Genomic DNA, 19,332 nt, shown 5'->3' on the forward strand with positions numbered 1-19,332 from the left:
CACAGGGGCATGAGACAAATATTAAATTTTTGCCAAGTTCTAAAACCCACCAAGATAAACATAAAATTCCCTCCAGTAACATCTCAGGTGCAGGGGTATTTGGATAATTGCCTCTTGAAAAGTCTGTTTTTTTGTGTTGCCAGTCATGTGTGTCACCTGCTGGTGTGCTACAGGTCCCCCTCTGAGACTGATCTACAGAAGATATCGATCTGTTATAGCCCTAACTAGAACAGATTAGCTTTGTAGCTCCAGCTGTAGCAGCTCAATATGAACCATTAGCTCTGAAGATCCATGGTTCACTCCCCAGTGTGATGAGCAAGAAGACAGCACAAACAACTGGGCTCCACTTCTCCTGCAGCAGGAGAGAAGCAAATATTTCCCTTCTGCCTTAGTGTGTGTGCACACCCACATGCGTGTGCGCACACACACACACACAAATTTTGGGGAACACCTCAAAATGAAACTCACTCTCTCACTAATCCTCTCCATATTCCTTAGATCAACTCTTTACTTAGTGGTGTGATCACAACAAGATATTTTGCTCATGCAGCATGTGGTAGCCATGTTGCTCCCGGGATATTAGAGAGACAAGGTGTGAGAGAGAACTTTTACTGGTCCAACTTCTGTTGGGGAAAGAGACAACCTTGTCCCTTAAATGATATTTCCTCACCTACCTTGTCTCTCTGTAGTTTCTGAGTTATGGGATGAAAAATTAATTTGTGGACCCAGTCAAAAATGTTAAGGCCAGCTTTGTATGTGACGTGTTTTGGTCCATTTAGTGAGTCTCTGAAATACTTGGATGGTTTGAAAAATAGTTCTGGATATGTTTAAGCACAGATAAAAATTAATGCCACAACGATGCCTATGTACAGATATTGCTAAAACTAATTCTAAATGTATGCACATGACCTTTACCCCTCATAACAGTAACATGTCAGAGTGCCATAATATTATATACACAGGCATGCATCAAGGATAAAGGAGTTTGAGGCACAAGTCGTGTTCTCCTCCATCCTCCTGTTGAAGGAAAAGGCCCAGGTAAGGACTATCAAATTGTGGACGTGGTGTCAGTGAGAGGGCTTTGGATTTTTCAACCATGGGATGTTGTTCCAGGAAGAAGGATCCCATCTCTTCCTATCAATCCACCTAACAAAGAGAGGGAAGAGCATCTTTGCAGGCAGGCTTGTTAACCTAGTGAAGAGGGCTTTAAACTAGGTTCACTAAAGGATGGAGACTTAAGCCCTGAGGTAAGTGGAGAAGTGGGATACCAAGAGGAAACACAAGGTGGAGGGTGCAACAGGGGAGGCCTCTTGATGCATACTGAGAAAGTAGGGCAATCGGCTAGTTATCTTAGGTGCCTGTACATGAACGCAAGAAGCCTGGGAAACAAGCAGGAAGAATTGGAAGTCCTGGCACAATCAGGGAATTATGATGCGATTGGAATAATAGAGATTTGGTGTCGTAACTCACATGACTAGAGCACTGTCATGGATGGGTTTAAACTGTTCATGAAGGACAGGCGAGGAAGAAAAGATGGAGGAGTTGCACTGTATGTAAGAGAGCAGTATGATTCATCTTCTGAGCAAACTCAGGTATGAAAACTCCAGTATGAAACTCAAGAAAAACCTCGGTCTTTACAGACAAGGTCAGCACCCAGACTACTGCACTGGGCAGCACAGTATGGGGAGGAAGTGAGCAGCCCTCAGTGGTGAAAGAACAGGTTAAGGACTATTTAGAAAAGCTGGACATGCACAAGTCCATGGGGCTGGATCTAATGCATCTGAGGGTGCTGGCTGATGTGATTGCAGAGCTATTAGCCATTATCTTTGAAAACTCGTGGTGATCGGGGGAGGTCCTGGACGATTGAAAAAGACTAATGTAGTGCCCATCTTTAAAAAAGGGAAGGAGGAGAATCTGGGAAACTATAGACGGGTCAGCCTCACCTCAGTCCCTGGAAAAATCATGGAGCTCGATGTCTAGTTGGCAGCCGGTATCAAGCGGTGTACCCCAGGGGTTGGTCCTGGGGCTGGTTTTGTTCAACATCTTCATTAATGATCTGGATGATGGGATGGATTGCACCCTCAGCAAGTTTGTGGATGACACTAAGCTGGGGGGAGAGGTAGATATGCTGGAGGGTAGAGGTAGGGTCCAGAGTGACCTAAAAAAATTGGAGGATTGGGTCAAAAGAAATCTGATGAGTTTCAACAAGACAAATGCAGAGTCCTGCACTTAGGATAGAAGACTGGGGACTGACTGGCTAAGCAACAGTTCTGCAGAAAGGACCTGGGGGTTACACAGTGGACGAGAAGCTGGATATGAGTCAATAGTGTGCCCCTGTTGCCAAGAAGGCTAACAGCATATTGGGCTGCATTAGTAGGAGCATTGCCAGCAGATTGAGGGAAGTAATTATTTCCCTCTATTCAGCACTGGTGAGGCCACATCTGGAGTATTGCATCCAGTTTTGGGCCCCCCACTACAGAAAGGATGTGGACAAATTGAAGAGAGTCCAGTGGAGGGCAACAAAAATGATTAGAGGTCTGGGGCACGACTTATGAGGAGAGGCTGAGGGAACTGGGCTTATTTAGTCTGCAGAAGAGAAGAGTGAGGGGGGATTCGATAGCAGCCTTCCACTACCTGAAGGGGGGTTCCAAAGAGGATGGAGCTCGGCTGTTCTCAGTGGTGGCAGATGACAGAACAAGGATCAATGGTCTCAAGCTGCAGTCATAGGTGCCAACTCTGTGGGTGCTCTGGGGCTGGAGCACCCACGGAAAAAAATTGATGGGTGCTCAGCACCCACCAGCAGTTCCCTGTGGCCCCGCCCCACCCTCCTGCTACAGCTCACCTCCGCCTCCTCCGCAAGCGGGCCACTGCATCCTGATTTTCCCCCCTCCCTTCCAGTGCTTGCACCACAAAACAGCTGATTCACGGAGCAGGGAGGGAGGGAGGCAGAGGGGGAATGCGGTGCGCTGCGGGAAGAGGCAGGGCCGTGGCAAGGATTTGGGGAAGGGATCCAATAGGGGAAGGGAGGGGGCAGAGTTAGGGTGGGGACTTTGGGGATGGGGTTGGAATGGGGGAAGGGGTGGTCAGGGCGGGGTCAGGGGTGAGGGCACAAGCACCCACCGGCGCAAGAGAAAGTTGGTGCCTATGGTTGCAGTAGGGGAGATCTAGGTTAGATATTGGGAAAAACTATTTCACTAGGAGTGTGGTGAAGCACTGGAATGCTTTACCCTAGGGAGGTGGATTAGATGACCTTCTGAGGTCTCTTCCAACTCTAATCTTCTATGGTTCTTTCAATGCAAATCCATGTTAATTAAAGCTCTAGCAAAAAGTCTGTTGCTGCAAGGTACTGAAAACTACATTGAAGTCAGTGGGATGAAAGGGTGCTTAGTGCCATAAAAGCCTGGGGGCAATCGTTTAGACAAGCAGTGTCCAATGTTAGTTCATATCGAGAAAGGCCAGGGCCTAATCTAGGGATTTTGTAGCCTTAAGCAAACAGGCAGTTGTCTGCTCTCGATATCTCACAGATAAACATTTTCTACTCTGCTGTTTCGGTAGGACAGGCATTGAATAGGTCTGTAAAAAGCAAACTGTTTTTTTAATTCCCTCCCCCTACCCTGTTGCTAATGAAGCCCTCACTTTAAAACCTTAGTTCAATCAGAAAAGTGAAAAAAATGAGATATTAGTGACACCAGGAAAAATGGAGAAGCTAGAAAAAGAAAGAAGTGTTGCTTGGAGAAGAGAATGGAGGCCTGCTACATTGAGAGTCAAATGGATGAAAAGAAGTGAGCTTAGTGTTTGTTCATCATAGTTCGAATCTCTGGCAAACAGCTTGCTGTAACTCTAAGGCTGAGTAGGCATTTGGACATTTGCTCTGCGTGAACCTTCTTTACAATGTAATCTGTCAGAAAATAGCTACAGCAATTACAATATCCCTATTCTCATTTAATTAGTATTTAAAAACCCTCCTAAAACAGCTCTTGAACAGATCAGCATTCATGAATATTAAATATATAGAATAAAGACTTACACATCTTTGCTGCCCTATAAAACCTTAACTTGTTTAAGTGAGTCACTTACATTTGTCAGAACTAGCACCAGTTATTTCTCAGCTGGGTTCTAACTTCTTTCAAATAAACTTGCTTCCTACTCAGAGTTGCAAACTCCAGGTTTGCATATTATGACAGGGCTATCGGTATATTGGTCCTGCTCTAGGAGATGAAGGGGAAAAGCACATCACCTGACAGCAATTTATGACATCCATTAGGTGGGCAAAGGCCAAACTTCCCTCCACTCAGGAATGCAGACATGCATCTTAAAGTTTTTTTTCTCTCTTCCTCATTGTCCTATTTGATTAGATCATTATCAGGCATACAAAGGATACTTGTTGCCACAAAAGCTCCACTGTATTTAATCTGTGATTAAAGTCATCATGTGAAAAATATCCAGATTTTCATCTTGCATTAATAAGGCACGGAATCAGTTCTATGCTATGCAGTCTAGAAACCGACAGGGGCGCTGGAACAATTTGTATAGTGGGGGTGCTGAGACCCATTGAACCAAACTGTGAACTCTGTACATGATGGAAACCACTTAAGGGGGTGCGGCAGCACCCCCAGCTCCCCTAGTTCCAGCACCTGTGTGTGCCAATTACAATTTGGTTCAAAATATGTATGAGTTTTATTAGGAAAAGTTTTGTGGGAATTTGTGTGTTTTACAAAGTTTATTTGATAGAACGTTGTTTACAGGCCATGATTCAGCAAAGCACTTAAGCACATGCTTGGGAACTCAAGCGTGTGCTTAAGTGCTTTGTATTAAGGAAGATCATGCACTTTTCACCTGGAGGAACGTTAGTAATTAGTACACAGGAATAGAGATAGGGAACACTGTAGTCTAGACCAAAAAATGAGGTTTTTGTTAACTAAATAAATTTTTCTAAATCTTTATATTAATAGTATTGTTTTAATTATTTTTTTTAAAGATTTTTGTTTAAGTTCAAATAGTGTTGTGCAGCAGAAGTTTGTAGCGTAGACCAAGCCTCAAACCCTAAGTTTAAAATAGGCCTTATGGTTGGTCCCCTGCATAGGGTGACTTTCACCCTTACATTAGTAAGGGAGGAATACATGGGGTCAGATCGAGAGGTGGTGTAAATATACAGGTTTTTTGACTTTGGTTTATATGAAGATTTGGCTCATGAGTTTAACCTGACTGAATCCTTTCACTTGGTATTTCTCTGTGTTCTTTATGGAACCTTAAAAATAATTATTGTCTCTTTGTAATTACCTAAATGTAACTGGAAGTGAAGAACGGGATACGTAACAGGTTTCAGAGTGGTAGGCGTGTTAGTCTATATCAGCAAAAAAGAACGAGGAGTAGTGGCACCTTAGAGACTAACAAATTTATTTGGGCATAAGCTTTCATGGGCTAAAACCCACTTCATCAGATGCATGCAGTGGAAAATACAGTTGGAAGATATATATACACACACAGAGAACATGAAAAAATGGGTGTTGCCATACCAACTCTAACAAGACTAATCAATTAAGGTGGGCTATTATTAGCAGGAGAAAAAAAAACTTTTGTAGTGATAAATCAGGACGGCCCATTTCAAACAGTTGACAAGAAGGTGTGAGTAACAGTTGGGGGGAAAATAGCATGGAGAAATTGTTTTCTTTGTGTAATGACCCATCCTCTCCCAGTCTTTATTCAAGCCTAATTTAATGGTGTCTAGTTTGCAAATTAATTCCAATTCTACAGTTTCTCATTGGAGTCTGTTTTTGAAGTTGTTTTTTTGTTGTTGGAGAATTGCAACTTTTAGGTCTGTAATTGAGAGACCAGGGAGGTTGAAGTGTTATAATTCTTGACATCTGATTTGTGTCCACTTATTCTTTTGCATAGAAACTGTCCAGTTTGCCCAACGTACATGGCAGAGGGGCATTGCTGGCACACATCACATTGGTAGATGTAAGTGTGCTTATATGACATCCTCCCTCAAACATTCTCTGCTTAAAAACAAATACAGAACATGTTTTAGTGAAACCTACTTTGCTTAGATTAAATGCAAACCACAGCATAAAAATGGGGATTGCTGCATCCCATTTAAACCTATTCACATTGCATTCTTGTGTAATTCAACATGTGGGCCAAGATCTCATCTTGTTTTCACCATTGTAACCCCATTGACGTTCATACAGCTGCAAAGGAGAACATGAGATTTAGCCCAGTGCATCTATATTTAGAGATCACCACCCCAACTTCTTAGACACTGGGAGAAAGATATACAGAGTCAAGCAATTAAATAGATTCATTGTACAAATAGGGAGGCTCAGAAACATGGAAAGAGGAATAGTGTCACGACCCAGTGGCCCCCTCCCTCAGGGGGGTCCCCTGTGGAGGCAAGTCAGCATTGTATGTTACTAACACTGTTGCAAGCTTCACAAGGCATTGTGAGTGTGGAGTGGAAGGTTTCTTTGCAGGTTGCGGGAGGCCGAAGAGAGCAGAGAACGGGTTAACTCGACACTTCAGCTAGCCCAGTCCGAAGATAAGTTGCTGGCCCCAGTCCAAGGTCACGGCACTCGACAAGCAGTCTGCAGCTGTGTTCCTATCTTAGCCAACCCCAGCCAGCCATGAGAAAAGGAGAACTAAACTGAGCAGGACTGTAGAGATTGCAAAAAACAAGTGGGACAGCGAAGGCCAGCCTGGGGGAAAACAACAGTTTTTGCATCCCTGAAGCCAGTGTGTTTTGGGAAAGCTGAGAAAGCCACAGAAAGCCAGTATGGACTGGTACAAAGAGCACGAGGGACAGAGGTCCCTGGACAAAACGCCCCAAGAAGAACCCAGAGCTTAAAACCCTCCTGAAAGCCAAAGCAAATCGGAGATCAACAGTGGACCCTGGACGACCCATGCACAGGACAAGAACTCCAATCCACCCTTCCCCCTCTTCTTCTTATGTTACACCCAGGCTTGGCCAGCCTCGGGTAGTGCAGGTGTGAGTACGAAAGTGGGTTAGGATTTGGGGCACTAACACTTTCTTCCTTCCTCTGAGTGACATGGGGAACCCCCAGCACTCTCCACTGTTATTTTATTAATAAAAGCTTTAAAATTTAATCACTTGGTGTGCTCCTCCATCTCCTCCCCTAAAGATCTTGCAGCCTCAGCCTGATCACCTGACGGCCCAGGCAGATTGGTAACATAAATCTGTCACAATCGTTTGTACAATTGGGACCAAATTTTGCCTCCTACAAGGTGATGGTACACTAGGAAAGATGTGCATTATTCAAGCAGTGTTGCCTGGATTCATTATGCCTTTGAAAAATAAACAGACTCCACTGATGCCACGAGGACTTATCTAGGAATTGATTCTAGCTACATATTTGAGAAAGCATAGCTAGCATTCGCCAAGTGCTTCTCTGCCAGGGCGGCGTGGGAGAGTCCATAGTCTACCATCAGCCATGAGGGGGCCTGTCTGGGAGTATCCTGGCAGTCCTTGCTCATCCCCAACATGCCCAGCAAACAGCCTTGCAGACAAATTCTGGCTGCACCTTACGTGTGAGTTGTAGGATGGAAAAGGGCTCCTTCACCTTTTCTGCTTGCCTAGTATACCGGTGTGGGGCCAGCCAAAGTCAACTCCGTAGCTGCTGGGGTTCACCCGGAATTAACATCATTTTAAATGATTCTGCATCTTAAGTCTTCCCTTTAAACATTAACTGCCATCAGCAAGTTGAAAAACACTGACTAAAACCATGACCCCATCCTGGGCCATGCAGCAGTCACTTTGCCCCCCATAGCATTGGGGCTAAGTGGCCCTAAAGCCAGGAAGATCATCCTCTTTTAGGAAGTTCTTTCACAGAGCTAGTGCAGCGGTTCCTGCTCTTTCTTTTGGCACAGGGGGGATAGCTGGGAAGAAAAGCGCAACACCGTCTACACCATTCTAGGGCTCACTGCTGTTTTGGCTTGATGGTAGAGCAATCAGAAGGTTGCTCTAACTCAGAGTCAGTCGGCCAGTCTGGTCCTCCAGTGTATTAGGGGAGCAAAGAACATGGCTTACAGGCGACATACACCCTCTTCTCCCAAGTTGGGCTATGCACTCCCCAGCTGCAGTCAAGGATCAAGGCCACTGAGTCCTATTCAGGAAAATAAAGTGTTTACTGTCCAATATTTGCAACAATTTCTATATTAAACTCTGCTGTGTAGGCTACACACTCCAAAAAAAGCGGTGGGATTCACAAAAGCCCCTTCTTCAAATACATATCTGCATACCTTATATGTTCCACATACAGCACAGAAACGATGTAGCCATTAATATTTTATGAAAATTATGTGCAGTAGCAGGGCTTAATTTTCATAAGCATTAGAATCCAACTGGAAAAAATTGGTGGGGAGGAAGATGGCTGTATTCGTTCGTATTTGTAAAAACACACACATTAAATATAAACAGAACAAAATGTGATATTTTAAATAAGAAATGGGCAGCAGAAATGAATCCAAATTCAGATTAAGCCAGGATTCACAGTTGGAGATGCACAGAAGAGCCATTCTATGTGATAACACTGAGATCTAGTAAGCTGTTCTGGCAGATTTTTTTTGGAGGAGCGGGAATCTCTACTTCAGTACGTATATGGCTCCTGTTATGATAGCATTTGAGCACAGCTGTGAGTGTCTCATATTCTCACTACACTCTTGTGAAGCAGGAATGAATTGTTCCCATTTTCAGTTGGGGAACTGAAGTGTAGTAGGGCACATCAAGCAGCTTATCCAAAGAGACAGGCAGTTGTGGGGTGGAGAGACAGGGCTGATCCATGAGCTGAACCAGGTCTCAACTCCCAGTCCACTGACCTACCTAAGCATACTATTCTTCCTGCCCAGAAATACAATTAATAACTGCTTAAAACAGTCCAACTGATATTGCATTAATAAAGGAAGGAGAAGAAGGAGGGCAGAAAGGCTGGAGTATTTTCAGGTGAGGGGAGAGCAGATACATAGTACTCTCCCACCCTTCCAGGGAACCCACAGAAGGATCTGCCTCGCCGTGCACCACAAACACACACACACACATTTGGGACTCGTGTGTTTGGAAGGGTAATGGCAGGCTGTGGAACCAGACAATCTTGCAGCATGTACTTTTTATGTAATGGTGATTTACTGAGCTTACATCTGTGCATTAACTCTCCTTTGCATTGCCCAGTCTTCCCTGGAGTGGGAGGTGGGGGAAAAGAGGGCCACAGTGACAGAAAAGAGGCGTACAGGCACACTGTCTGTGATAGGGGGTTAATGGCAGACTGCACAAGAGCTTGAGCTCCACATGACTTCCCCAAGATCTAAATATATGGAGCTCAGCTTCCCAGTCTTTCCCACCTTCATGAATCCCCAACCCTGCCCCTTGCGGGAGCCACAAGAGGAACTTCATGGAGTTACAGAATCCATGGGGGCCTTTCCAAGATGGACCATGAGAGCTGGGATTGCTTTTGTTCAAGGCACGCTAAAAATTTTGTTCGCAGTGTTATTGTAGCTATATTGGTCCCAGGCTATTAGAGAGACAAAGTTGGCAGGTAATACCTTCTATTGGACCAACTTCTGTTGGTGAAGGAGATGAGCTTTCAACCTACAGAGAGCTCTTTGTCAGGTCACCTCACTTTCAAGATATTACCTCAACCACTTGGTCTCACTAAAAAGCTTGTCTGTTCTTACACTGTGGAAGAAGGGTTGAGTGGATTGCAGTGCTTGTAAGGAGTCATTTGTGGTCAGGGATGAGTGTTCTGGACATTGGTCCGATTTGTAAGTTGCATGTATTTTTAATGATATTTTTGCTCCTGTGCCCATGGCTTTAGTTAGATGAACTTTAAACAAAATGAAAAGTAAGAAGTAACACATTGTAAAACATATCTCATAAATATGCGTTTTCCAGCGTTAGCCACCCTAGCAAGTCCTTTGTTGTGTATTTTTGCATTACAACAAAACCACTGGCTTTCACTCTGAGCAAATTGAAGGAGAAGAATACAGCAAGTGAGGACTCTGCATAGTGACAGTACAGGAATAACTCTAAGAGCTATTAGCAGGTACACACAGTGCTCAGTCTCATGATGTTAATTTTCCACTTCTTTTTGTAGGACTATTGAAACAGTGAAAAAGCACACAAAGCACATACAATACAGTGTTAATTGCTAGTGATTAGCCACTGTTCCAAAATGCTGATAGCAGCATGTGGACCTTTAGGCAGATTGCCATGTAAAGGTGAGCAAATAATTCATAGCAAGTTTATTGAATGGATTTAACCTTGATTTCTTTTCATGAAGAGAGCACGAGGAGTTTATTTTTCTCAAATTAAGTTATTTCAGTTATTTCTGCAAATAATATTTAATATCAAGTTTGTTCCCACGTGGTTTGTTGCAAGGTTTCATTACGGAAAATGTTAGCTCTACTGGTTGATTTTAATTGGACCTAAGATACATGGTATTACAACACTATAGCTATATTGGTATACATTCACACTCATAAATTGGACTCTCTCTCTCTCAAAATTAATTTAGTTGTTTACCCCATGACTGCTATTAGAAGGGTATTCCAAAACCTCATTATTATTCCAATGGTTAGAAACCTTCTTCTGATTTCCAACCTGAATTTGTTCATGGCCAGTTTATACCCATTTATTTGTATGCCAACATTGTCCATTAGCTTAAATAGCTCTTCACCCTCCCCAGTATTTATCACACACTTCTCCCCTGATGTACTGACAGAGAGCAATCATATTCCCACTCAGTCTTCGTTTTACCAGGCTAAACAAGCCAAGTTATTTTAATGTCCTTTTGTAAATTAGGTCCTCTATTTCCCTGATCATTCTAACAGCTCTTCGCTGTACCTGTTCCAGTTTGAATTCTGGCGCCCAGAACTGTACACAGTATTCCAAACCAGTGCCTTGTACCATAGCATTATACTTCTGTAGCTATAATGGAAATGCCTCACCTGATGGATCTTAGGATCGTGTTTGCTTTTTTGCAGCAACATTGCATTGGTGGCGCATAGTCATTTGTGATTGCCCAACACTCCCAGGTCTGTCGTCTTCTTTTTTCCCTTTCCAAGTGATGAGTCTCTAGCTTGTGACAGAAATTTTATAATTAGACCCTAAAAGTGCATGATCTCACACTTTGTACTATTAAATTTCATCCTGTTTTTGTTGCTGCAGTCTTCAAGTTCATCCAGTTCTTCCTGTATAATATTCTGATCCTCCTCTGTATTAATAATGCCTCCCAACCTTGAATCACCAAATTTCATTGGCACATTCCTACTTTTTCTGCCAATATTAATAAAAATATTAAATAAAATTGCTCTCAAGACCAGTCCTTGAGGAACTCCACTCTCTCCAGTCCGAAAGTTCACCTGTCAGCACAACCCAGTGCCTTCCTCCTTTTAGCCAGTTCCTTTACCACGTTGCAATTCCTGTACTAATCCTTATCTTCTTAGTTAAATTAATAATTTCCCATGTGGTACCATGTCAGTCCAAGTATATTAGATTTATTGCATTTCCCTTATCTAAAAAAATCAGTTTTCTTAAAGAAAGATATTTGGTTAGTTTGGCATGATCTACCTTTGGTAAACCTATGTTATATTACATCTCTTTCTCCATTTACCTCCATTCTTTTAACTATTCTTTCCTTTAAAATTTGTTCCAAAGCCTTGCATACTGCTGAGGTCAAACGAATAGGTTTGTAATCACCCAGATCACTTCCCCCCCACTCCCCTTTCTTAAATGTAGGTATGACATTAATTGTTCTCTAGTCATATATCCCCACACTCAAATAGGAAGATAAATCCTTGCTACTGGAATGGCAACCTCCTGTGACAGTTCTTTTAGTATTTTGGGATGGAAATTTGAAACCTTAAGCTCTTCCAGTTTTCTTCCACTTCTGATTTGGTAATTTCCATCTCTATACACATCATCAGCAGCCATCTTGCCTATGTGCTAGAATATCATCGTTATTGAAAGCCAAGCCAAAGCATTCATTTAATTTTGGGGCCATAACTCATGCAGTTAAGTGGGAAATTTTTGTAATATTTTTATGAAGTGTATTCGTGCCCCAGTTTCCCCTATGTGCTGCATTTTGGATGGCAAGGATGGAGAGGGACCATTTGCTCCTGGGGAAGACTAAAACACAGGTGTGAATGGCACCTAGCTGTCCAGGACTAAATGGGTCATTGGAAAGGGACTTGCTGAGGCTGACCCCATATCAGTATAAAATCCATGAAAACAATGGCAAATCCAGTCACTGGGACATCTGCTTCTAGCAAACAATGGCTATATAGACTGACCCACCTCTCTTCAGGAAGTTGAGCAGCGTTTCCCCCAAAGGACTGAGAGGTGGAAGTTTAAGTGTGATCTACAGGAGGCAGTCGAGGCACACCTGGGAGTCTGAAGACGGTGGTCAGACAGATGGATAGACAGAGCTTTGACAAAGAGGGTTCACTTCTTCACTATAGCTTTGTTGGGCTCCGACTACCCAGAATGGGCTATACTTTAACCTTCATTTCTCTATACTAACCTCTGGACTTCCTTTGCTGTGTTCAGTTGACTAATAAACCCTTCTGTTTTGACATGGCTGTGTGAGTGTCCCTGCAAATGCTTGCAGAAATGTTTTGATTCCTGAAGAACGTACAAGTCTCCTTCAGGAGCCTACTTCAGATAGATTCGCTGAATGGAGTTCACAGTGTGAAGCAGGAGTGCTGAAGGCTCAGATGTCCAGTGTAAGAAGGTTGTGAAGCTGCAGGGCTCATCCTGGAGAAAGAGTGAGACACCCACCCCCCTGGGGGGGGGGGCAGAAGGGCGCATCTGGTGCATTGAAAGGGTTCCCCCTAGAGACTGTTCCAAAGATGGGGACATAACACTAATCCTGGGGATCCATGACACCTAGATCATTAATCTCCTTCCCACCCACAGCATATAGCAGCCTAACCTCATCCATCATTATTCTCTTGTTATTTATATAAATAAAAATCTCTTAATGCAATTTACCTTGGGAATAGTCCGATATCTTGTTTTAATGGCACAAAACATATGATCCTGTCCTATCCTTGCTGACCAACAAGTGAGAGAAGTAAAAGCTTTGTAAACCTCTCCTCTCACAGCTCTCTGGCTGGGATGAAAGAATGAGGCTAGGAAATGCCTCATCGTTAAGGAGAGCTATTCAACATCACATGTCCTGGGATATGATGTAGAAAGAACCTGAGTTTTTAGTCCCTGGACCACTTCCTTTGTCCTAAAATCAAGGCCTACGTACCCCATGGCAAACTGGACCTAAATTCTGTGGCAAGGTCCCTTAATTCTTAGGGTATGGCTACACTGGCGATTTGCAGCGCTGGAAAGCCTCCACCAGCGCTGCAATTAGTAAGTGGCCACACCTGCAGGGCACTTCCAGCGCTGCAAGCTGCTGCAGCGCTGCAGCGCTGGCTGGCACCTCACTCAGCATAGAGATCCAGCGCTGGTGTTGCTGCGCTTGTCATCATGGTCATCAACACACACCACACACCAGCTTGGGTGAAAGGGAGAATAATGTATCCTTTAATGCTTTATATATCTCTTTGTTTTGTTATGCAGCCTCTCTTTGTTTTGTTGTGAAACGGCTCCGATCGGAGCTCGTTCTGTACCTGCTGTAAACAAAAAAATGAGAGAGGGAGGAGATGTGAAAAACAACAGAAGCGAGCGAGCTCGAGCTTGAACTGAACTGCTATAAAAACAAACACAACTCACAGCAGCAAAGGAACTATCTGTACCTGGCTGTGAACGATCAAATGAGAGGCAGGGGAAACAGTGTTGATTGCAGGCTGTTAGTTTTTGCATTTTTTTTTTTTTTTTTTCTTCTCTCTCTTCCCACTCCTCTGTCACACACACACAGGAGTGAGAGTGAAAGGGGCAGTCTGTGTTGGAGGCAGGCTGTTTGCAATTAGAATTAAGACCCTAGGGCTCATGAACATTTTTTTTTTTTTTCCAATCCAAGCTAACACACAGTGTTGGCTCAAAAAATCCCCTCTCTCTCCCCCCCCCTGTGTCACAGTACACCCACTCCACCCCTCTTTGAAAAGCACGTTGGTGCACTTGAATGCTGGCTGGGATAGCTGCCATGCATGCAGCACTCAGCACTGCAAAAAATGCAATGTGGCACACCACACACTGTGAGTGGTGTGTGTGGTGTGCACACACAGCTGCTCTACACACAGCTGGATGACCCCAGCACTACCAGCACACCAACAAACCGTAAGTGTAGCCATACCCTTAGATTGTGAGCGATCAGTGGGTAGGGACGGTCTTTATGCTATGTGTTTGCACAGTGCCTTATACAATGGGGCCCTGATTAAGGTTCATAGATACAGCTGCAATAGAAATAATAAATAATAGCTACATCACTCTACTGTGGCAGACTGGATTCTTTAGTGCCTTCATTTAAGTTACTGAAATGGAGATTTTAAATAAATATGAAAATGAATAATCCAATCAGTACAGTAGCTCGTGTTACTTACTTGTACATTAAAATTTGGTGTTCGTTATGCTGCCCCCACAATTTCAGTTTCAAATGTGCTACAGGTTTTTGTATTGACAATCCCCAGATGCACTATAGAAAATTTCCAGGGCAAGATGGAGAGGACTGAAGAGCTGGAGTGGGGACATTTGGTGCTTTAAGCACTTTGAGAGGAACGAGAGGCAGTTTGTGGTTGTGGATGTTAGCTAGATGTTTATGTTTAGCTGATCTGCAGATGAAATTAATGTGGCATTGAAATTGTTGTCTGTTGGTTAATACAACTTGAGATTAATTGGTGCAGGCCAGGCCTTTCACAGTTATTGTTTTGGGTTGTCTGCAGACTGAGGAGGAAAATACTCAATTCATGTTTTCAAGGTTAATTTAACAGACTTGAGAGAGAGTTAGACAACAGATTCTGGAGCTCAGTTCTGCAGCAAGAGATGTGTTGTGCAGCAGTTTGTGGCTATGGAATACATGAGACCCTGTCTATAATATATAGGTCTCTTATTTCCCCTTATTTGCACTAGCATTGATGAGAAGTACATCTATAAATCATGGCAGGCATTGTCACACAATATCTTCAGTGTTAGGTAAGCTGAGACACTACATAGAAGACCAAGAAAAAGAAATTCTTTGTAGGAAGACTTGTGATGTTCTTGTTCAAACAGAAAACATTATAAAATAGGACACTACTACTCACCCTTCCAATGTTTCCTGGGAATACAACAAGATAAGCAGAGACAATTGACTTGTGAATCAAGTCTTTTCAGAGAAAAGATTCTCTAACACTGCAGTGGCAACCAACTACTGGAATTCAATTTCCTTCTCATCCATTTCAGCGAAATAGCTACGTTGCAGATCATGGGTGGTACATGAACCTCCCCTTTGGGGGAAGCTAGCCCTCTAGCCCTGCCCCTTCTGCCAGAAGCCCCACCCCTTCCACCTCACTCGCCCGCCATAGCCCCGAGTTCCCCTCCTCCCCATCGTGGCTAGAGGAGTCCAGGCTGAACCACCCCAAGCGCCGGCCCATCTTCTCTAGCTGTCCCAGGCCACTGGCCAGCCTGCCCTAGCAGCACCAGCCATCCCCAACCCCCGGGCTGCTGGCCAGCCCAAGCACCAAGCTGAGCCCCTGCCAGCTTCGGGGGGGAGAGGGAGCGAGGCAGGGCTGGATTAACTTTTTGTGGTCCTGGCGGTAAATATATTTGTGGGCCCCCTGGGGAATGATTCTAAAAGGGGCTGGGGGCAAAAGCACAGTGGGGCGGGAGCTAGGGTTGGTCCCTGGAGCAAGGGAGGGGCCAGGGGTAAACTGCAAGTGCAGCAGGGCTGTGGAGGGGGTAAACAGGCTCCCCCACCCCACCTCTGCCCACATAGAGTGGCACCTACCTGGTTCTAGCCCATTCTCTTCCTCTCTCTGCACTGAACTGCCCCTCCTCCCACAGCAGCAGGACAGATTCTCTTCCAGCCCTTGGCGGGGGTGGGGGGGAGTGGGAGGAGCAGAGGCTAATGTGGTTACTCCTATAACCGGACTTTTAGTTTCCAGTCAGCACTGCTAACTAGATACTCAGGTCCTGTTTTCTACTGGAGTTTCCAGTCTAAAACTGGATACCTGGCAACAGAGCTGCCAGAAAAGCCTGGGGGTGTGGTGGGGAGACAAGCAATCATTTTAAAAAGTGAGAGGGCTAAGCCTTAAGGGGGGGAAGCAAGTGGTGGGCGGGCTAGGGAGTGGAGAGGTGCTAGTGGGCAGGGCCATGTCTGCTGTACGGCCCAGGTAGGTTGGAGACTGGGGATCAGCTGACACAGTATCCCCAGCCCAGGTGATGTGACAGCCAGTGGTGGATTTAGACTTAGTGGGGCCCTGTGCTCAGCTTCATTTTTGGGGCCCCTCCTTGGGACCAAGCCAAGAAAACCAACATGCTCTCTTATCTCCCCCTGGCCCCGTTTTTCATTCTTTTTTTCCTTCATCCTCTGCCTATAAGTAATAGCAAGTAAATGAAACTAAAGTCAGGTACCTTGATTGTTCTTGTAGTCTAACTTATTTTTCCACAGTCCACTTGAAAAATCACGGTGGGTCTTGATGGTCCACTTAATGATCTTTCCAAATATTGTAAAAAAATGTTGGGGTGCAGGGTCTTGCCAGGAGCTAGGGTGACGGGGGCTCAGGGTTGGGGCAGGAGGTTGGGGTGTGGAGCACTTACCTGGGGCAGCTCCTGTTTGGTACGAGAGGTGCAGGTCGAAATGGGGAAGGGGTGCAGAAGCTCCCGTTTCGTGCTCAGGATGGGGCTGTGGGGGGGTGGTGCAGGAGTCAGGCCATGGGGTGGTGGGGCTGGGTATGTGTGGGGGATGCAGGAATCAGGGCAGGGGACTGGGGGTGTATGGGGGGGATGCAGGAGTCAGGGCAGGGTGTGTGTGAGGGGGGGGGGATGCAGGAGTCAGGGTGCGCAGGGGGCTGGAGGTATGCCCCGATTCCAGCCCCTTCCCCAAGGCCCCGCCCCCGCCTCTTTCCCTCCTCCTCTCTCCTGCCGGCAAAAAGCTGATCAGCGGCAGGAAGAGAAGAAAGGAATGTAGCACACTGGGGGAAGACATGGGGGAGGAGCTTGGTTGCCGGCAGAGCCTGCCCTGCTGCAGCAGGAGCTTCAGGAGCCGGCAGCATCAAGCTTCTGCCCCCACAGGAGGGAGAGGGGAGAGGCAGAGAAAAGCAGGCCGGGCTGGGCCCCTTTGGACCGTTGGCCAGGCACCATGGAAAATCTGGTACTGGAGCAAGGGCAGGGCCTTGGGGCAAAGCGTGGGTGGGACACGGGCTTGCCCCCTTGCCTAATTATGCCTGCCACCCATGTTAGAGAGACAAGGTAGATAAAGTAATATGTTTTATTGGACCAACTTCTGTTGGTGAGACAGACAAGGCACAGACCTACACAGAGGAAGAGCGCTGTGTAGCTCAAAAGCTTCTCTTTCTCACCGGCAGAAGTTGGTCCAGTAAAAGATGTTACCTCATCCAACTTTTCTCTAATTTCCTGGGGCTAAACCAGCTACAAACACTACATTTTTAAAAAGTTGTTGTTTAGCAAAATTTTTAACTTAGTACTAGAAGTTTCCTTTGAGTGGGAGGATGCTTTTTAATAAAAATATATAATTCATCTGGGATAAACTAAAATTACTGGTAATTTTTTCCATGAACCACATTAGATAGGTCATTAGATTGCTAACAGCATTTACAGAAATCTAGGCTGGAAGCAAACAAGTATGCTTTGTGCTGAGCAAAATAAGAGTCTCTAATGTGTTGGGCAATTACCACAAATACAGCCATTAAAAATGATTTTTTCTTTAATAATGGCATTAAAGTAACTTATAAACATTGAAAATACAGTCACTGTAAATCTGCTGCTTCTGAAACATATTTGCCTGATTCTCCTCTGTTACCCACTTGTAAACCAGGAATAACTTCCATCAAGTAAATGGTTTCAAACCAGTGTGACACCAATATAAAGAAGAGGAGAATAGGCCACATTACCATTGCTGGAAGTGTCAATTCACATTAAGTATTTATCTTCTAGAAGTGGCCAAACACTATACAAAACTAAGATATCATCATTGCCCCCAAAGAATTTGCTATTTAAGGCCCTGAATCTGCAAACACTTATGCACATGCTCATCTTTACTACCAAGACTTGCTCCATTAACTTCATGCATAAATGTTTTTAGGATCAGGGCTTATCTCTGATATTGCAAAGAGTTAAACACACACACACACACACACCTCTTCATGCAAAGTGAGTAGTCCCAATGAGCTGAGTTCAGAGAGAGTATTCGCTGCATAAAGTTAAGTACCCATGTAAGTTCTTGCAGGATCAAGGCTGGAGAAGACAAGTGACACATGAAGAAGGCAAGGAGGATGAAATATAAACTTTACATAATACATCTACACTTTCAATTTTAAGAATATTGTAACATCAGGGATGTCCAAAGGAATGAGGCAAGACCACATGGTCTAAAAATATCTAACATAACTTTAAGGCAGCCTCAACCCTCACACAGCAGTGCCTGTTTGCCCTACAACTGGCAACACGACACCTCCCTCAAAAGAACACATTGTTTCAATTCCTATTCCCCATGCCTCTCTGTCTCTCAAACCACACACACCTCCAACCCAGCTAGTAGGGAAGGGGAACCCGTTACATTATTATATATAGAAAAGTACATGCCAACAAACATTTTTAACTGGAGGTTACACCTGTAGAGAACCATCTCACCAGCTGTTAAATGGCAGTGGCAATCAATTTACAATCACAAAGCTCTGTAGCTGACTCAGCAGGGATCCTACAGATATCCCATCATGGGGCTCCATGTTGTCTGCAATGCTAAGAAAAACAGTGCTAGGTGAATGGATTTCTGTTATGCTTCTTTGTGGCAAGATCGATCAAAGTGTAGGCCGGTCAATGTTTTGTTTTCAAACCTCTCATGAAGAATTCACAGTGCAGGTAATTATGATGCCCTCTAGTCATAGTACTTCTAATGATGTCCAAGCACATTAATTATTGAAAACGAACTGTGAAGTAGCACAGAAGGCAGTGGATTGAGGAAGCTGAAGATCAAAGGGAGATGTCAAGGCGCTGATCCATGGCTCCTGAAAATTTGTTTTGCCTTTATTAGGTTAAACTAGCAGTAAATTAAATTACACTGGGACATTCCTTTGGTAATCAAAGGGAGAAAAGTGTGAGGAGACATGACCATTACCAAATGAAATTCACAGCTTCAAGAAGAGCAATTATGGCCTACAGATTGCTCATACTCCTCTTAATAACCTGAGATACAGATTGTCTTTGCAAAATATGTA

At 44.4% G+C, this 19,332-nt stretch overlaps 1 long non-coding RNA gene across 1 annotated transcript; it reads right to left on the bottom strand.

Moving 5' to 3' along the window:
- Positions 1-5,904: 5,904 nt before the first annotated feature.
- Positions 5,905-18,354, bottom strand: LOC120372392. Its single transcript, XR_005584939.1, has 3 exons — positions 18,256-18,354; positions 10,957-11,087; positions 5,905-8,120 (listed from the first exon to the last, which is right to left on the bottom strand). It is a non-coding gene; the product is annotated as an uncharacterized LOC120372392 (long non-coding RNA).
- Between the last annotated feature and the right edge of the window lie 978 nt (positions 18,355-19,332).

Source organism: Mauremys reevesii, linkage group 9 (genome assembly GCF_016161935.1).
Source record: "Mauremys reevesii isolate NIE-2019 linkage group 9, ASM1616193v1, whole genome shotgun sequence".
In the NCBI taxonomy this organism is placed as follows: Eukaryota; Metazoa; Chordata; order Testudines; family Geoemydidae; genus Mauremys; species Mauremys reevesii.